The sequence below is a fragment of the Bubalus bubalis genome, chromosome 15, assembly GCF_019923935.1.
Source record: "Bubalus bubalis isolate 160015118507 breed Murrah chromosome 15, NDDB_SH_1, whole genome shotgun sequence".
Classification (NCBI taxonomy): domain Eukaryota; kingdom Metazoa; phylum Chordata; class Mammalia; order Artiodactyla; family Bovidae; genus Bubalus; species Bubalus bubalis.
In genome coordinates, this window is record NC_059171.1 from 52496236 (window position 1) to 52501179 (window position 4944).

At 48.6% G+C, this 4944-nt stretch overlaps 1 long non-coding RNA gene across 1 annotated transcript; it reads left to right on the top strand.

Annotated features, from left to right (window-relative positions):
• Positions 1-944: 944 nt before the first annotated feature.
• Positions 945-2784, top strand: LOC123329486. Its single transcript, XR_006544986.2, has 2 exons — positions 945-1189; positions 1346-2784. It is a non-coding gene; the product is annotated as an uncharacterized LOC123329486 (long non-coding RNA).
• Positions 2785-4944: the final 2160 nt, after the last annotated feature.

The following is a 4944-nucleotide window of genomic DNA, read 5'->3' on the forward strand; positions in this document are numbered from 1 at the left end:
TTGGTCTGCTTATCTCTGGACTACTAAGCACAGGAAAAATAAGTCTCTGTCTTATGTAATCCTCATTCTGTGGGGTCTCATGTTAGAACCGCTGAGCCCATACCCTAACTAATGGAACCAGTAAGAAGATGCTGCTCTATAACACATTGATCTCCCTTTCCACACCTCATCATTAGCTAATGGTCTGTGATTTGCTCTTAAGTTTCCTATATCACATCTCTCCCGGTGTCTCTCTTCAAAGATTCAGATGTTGGATTTGTCTAATGATCTTCCACATAACTTGTGCCCCAGAGGCTTCAGAAAAGTTTACTTGGAGCTTCAAGGTCAAGTTCAACCTGGCTTAACCGTTTTCCCCTGAAATAATTCCTTCAATCTAACCAGTAATCTTGTAACTGGTAATCTTGTACTTTCATAGTTTTTCTTTGATAATATATTGATTAGAAATCTTGGTGTATCAGCATTGAACAAACCCTCATGGTTCGTCTTCTGGCAGATGCAAACAGATTCATCCTTATTTGAAAAGGTACATTGAGGGGTGCATGTGTGCATGCTAAATCAATTCAGTTGAGTCCGACTCTTTGTGGTCCCATGGACTTTAGCCAGCCAGGCTCTTCTATCCATGGGATTCTCCAGGCAAGAATACTGGAGTGGGTTGTTATGCCCTCCTCCAGGGGATCTTCCCAACCCAGGGATTGAACCCATATCTCCTGTGTCTCCTGCATTGCAGGCAGATGCTTTACCACTGAACCACCAGGGAAGCCCACATTGAGGGGTATCCCTTCTTAACAGGCAAGATTTAATGATGACACCTGCAGCATCAGCTGTGAGATTTCTTTGTGAGCGGGCAGTTAGGATTTATTGCAAGACTATTGGAATTAGGGAGGTAACTAAAAAGGTAAATGACCTTGTAAGGAGACGGGGGTGGGAGGGGGTGGGGGGGTGGGGTCTGTGTTCCCGGCTATCTGTGTTCCCAGGGCCAGGTAAACCATCCTGTCCAGATCAGGAGACGGTGTCCTGGAGACTCAATCCCAGGAAGCAGATGGGAGGGGAAAGAAAGGAAAGGGTGCTTTTCAACTACAAAGTTCAGTTGGCTAAGACAGCGCTTCTCTGAGTCTCTCTAGAAATGCAGACACCAAACAGCGAGCAAGGAGGAAAAGCCTGATTTCCAGAGGGCGCGCAGTGTCCCCAGGTAGGGCAGTGCACACAGGCTCAGAGCTCAGGTTTGGGGCACCGGGGTGGGGGGGGGGCGGTGGGGAGGAGCGGGCAGGACGCAGGGGTCGGGATCGCGCGGAGGCGCAGCCGCTTCGCAGCGCTCCATCGGCGCGGTGTGTCATTCTGCGTGCAGTAATGAAGCCTGACGAGAGGTCTCCTGCTTGCCCAGAGCCGGCTGTTGTCCTAAAAATGCAAACCATCGCCTCGGGCCATGGAATCGGGAACAGGCAGAGGACAGAGGCTCCGGCTGGGCGCCCCACTGCTCGCCCTCCCTTCAGCACTCCCGACTTGGACGTAGAAAGCTGGTCTTTACCCTTGTACATAAGGACACAGAAGAAAGGGATTTTTTTTTTAAGGTGTCCCAGAGGCCGATGGTTTTAATCCTGACTTTATTTTTTTTTTGCTGAGCAGATACTAAAGCCGGGGGAGGTGGGGACTGCCTACCACCAATCCTCGAGTCCTCGTGTGTTTTCTCATGCAAAATAAGCCCTTTGAACTTGAAAGCTGCATTTGCGCCTGGCTCCCCAGTGCCTCCCTCCCCCGCGCCTGCATCCTCTTTGTTTTCTCTAGAGTGTAGGCGAGTGCATAGCTTCCTCCCTCGGCCAGCCTTTTATTTTTTTTTAAGTCTGGCTCTTTAATAATCGATGGGCCGGGCGGACTCCTCGCCCCACCTCAGAAACCCTGGCCTGGAGGGTGACCCCTCCGGAGGCCGGAGACTGCACGGATATCCACACACCCGCTGGAAGCAGGCCGGGCCTGGAGCATCTCTGCCTGGGCCCCTCGGCCTGGCAGGAGGATTCCTCCCTTTCTGCAGCGTTGGTTGGTTTGTGGCTTGTTTTTGTTTTGAACTCTTGCCTTCAGGGCTTCCCTGCTGGTCCTGAGGCTGCAGAGGCATCCTTGACCCTGGAGGACCATGTCTGGGAAGGCTCTCATCCCCTGCCTCTGAGGGTCTTTGTTGCTCACCACTCACATTGCAAAAATCCCCCCTCCTCCTCCCCCTCATCAACCTCCTTGGAAGCAAAGCTCGAAGTTGGAAAAAAAAAATGCACTTTTCCTTGTGTTTTTAGGCATCAATTATTTCTATGGAATTCTTGACAGACAACAAACGATTAAAAAAAAACAACTCGATTTTCTGCTGTCAAGGAAACAAGCTGTTAGCACCATTTCAGGCTCCCTTGGTAAACCTGGGGAAAACTTGGGCATTCACCACCATGGTCTCTCACAGAATTCACCTGAAGTTGTTTCTAGAGCTTCATTGAAGCGGGGACCCTAGGCCCCAGCTCTGGTGAAGGTCCCTGGTTTTCTGGAAGGGTTGGTGAAAGAGGTGGAGCCAGGAGGTTAGCCTTGTGCACCCCTGGGATGAGTGTAAGGAAGGTCCGGGTTGGCGGGGGAGGCGTCAGGTCTGTGAGCTGCCCACTGGAGGTGAGGGGTGGTGGAGGGTGGGCCCCACTACCCAATCAGCTGCCCCATGGTATCTCAAGATCTGATAGCATGTAACCCTATCTTTCGCTGTACGTCTCCATCTTCATTTTGCCCATTGAGTTGAGTTGAATGTCAGTCGTGTCTGACTCTGTGACCCCATGGACTGTATCCCACCAGGCTTCCCTCTCCAAGGGGATTCTCCAGGCAAGAATACTGGAGTGGGTAGCCATTCCCTTCTCCAGGGGATCTTCCTGACCCAGGGATTGAACCCATGTCTCCCGCATCACAGGCAGATTCTTTACTGTCTGAGCCATTCCTCCCCCTCCACTTTATTCTCTATTACTTACTTGCTCACCACTTTCCTTAAAATTCTACCATCCAGGGAAATTCACCAGGTCTTTCCCACGTCTCTCCTTACTGTGCTCAAGTCCCCATTGACTGTCTTTCCTTAAGACTTGATCTACCCAAGGAACTGCCTTGACTTCAGTGTAACTACATAAACTTGAATGGTACAGGTTGGTAGAACTCTGTTCTATTTGCAGCGATTTAGACTGTATTTTCTTATTAGACCTGATAAAGGTTAATTCTTATCTTCAGACTTCCCTGGTGGCTCAGACAGTAAAGCGTCTGCCTACAATGTGGGAGACCTGGGTTCAATCCCTGGGTTGGGAAGATCTCCTGGAAAAGGAAATGGCAACCCACTCCAGTATTCTTGCCTGGAAAATCTCATGGACGGAGGAACCTGGTAGGCTATAGTCCATGGGGTCCCAAAGAGTCAGACATGACTGAGCGACTTCACTTTCACTTTCATATTTTCAGACCCATGGAATGGAGGCCATCCCAGTGGCCTGGCCTCCATCACAAATCAAAACCTAAGTCCGCCAGCACTCATCAGAAATACCTCAGTCTCAGGGAAACTACCACACACCAATCATACTCTTCTGCTTAGTTTTTGGGAGTTCACTTTGCCCTAGAAAACAGGGTTTGCCTGGCTCAGAGGGAAATCTCCATCGCCTGCCCTGCCAGGCATGCCCTGTTTCCACGTTGCCGCTTCTGATCTCCATAAAACCTGCTCTTGCCTGCATCCCCAGGGAAGAGCACCCCACTGCCTGTGAGGCTCTGTACTCTCCAAATCCTGGATGGCTTTCCCTTGGATAAAGAATTCCAAATTGGTTCCAAATTGGGAAAGGAGTACATCAAGGCTTTATACTGTCACTCTGCTTATTTAACTTCTTACATCATGCGAAATGCCATGCTGAATGAAGCACAAGCTGGAATCAAGATTGCCAGGAGAAATATCAATAACCTCAGATATCCAGATGACACCACCCTAATGGCAGAAACTGAAGAGAACCAAAAGAGCCTCTTGATAAAAGTGAAAGAGAAGAGTGAAAAATCTGGCTTAAAACTCAACATACAAAAACTAAGATCATGTCCTCTGGTTTCAAAATATCATGTTAAATAGATGTGGAAACAGTGAGAGACTTTATTTTCTTGGGCTCCAAAATCACTGCAGATGGTGACTTAAGCCATGAAATTAAAAGATGCTTGCTCCTTGGAAGAAAAGCTATGACCAACCTAGACAGCTTATTAAAAAGCAGAGACATTTCTTTGCCAACAAAGGTCCGTCTAGTCAAAGCTATGGTTTTCCGGTAGTCATGTATGGATGTGAGAGTTGGACTATAAAGAAAGCTGAGCACCGAAGAATTGATGCTTTTGAACTGTGGTGTTGGAGAAGATTCTTGAGAGTTCCTTGGACTGCAAGGAGATCAAACCAGTCAATCTTAAAGGATATCAGTCCTGAATATTCATTGTAAGGACTGATGCTGAAGCTGAAACTTCAGTACCTGGCCACCTGATGTGAAGAACTGACTCATTGGCAAAAATGCTGACGCTGGGAAAGATTGAAGGCGGGAGGAGAAGGGGACGACAGAGGATGAGATGGTTGGATGGCATCACTGACTCAATGGATATGAGTTTGAGCAAGCTCCAGGAGTTGGTGATGGACAGGGAAGCCTGGCGTGCTGCAGTCCATGGGGTCACAGAGTCAGACATGACTGAGTGACTGAACTGAACTGAATAAAGAATATCAAACTCATTGCTAAACTGTGTTGTTGGTTTCATTTGAGAGCAATCCCGTGAGCTGGGGATTTTCTAGCTCATTCTCAAGTAAGGCAGCTAAAGCCCAAACAAAGTGTGAATTTGCTCCTCCATCTTGGTCCTCTTGCCTCCTCTCCCAGGTACCTGCCAGGCATCCTGGGTATGTTCACAGATGCATGAGGCTTATTCTCTGTTTTTGTGAAGCCTGTA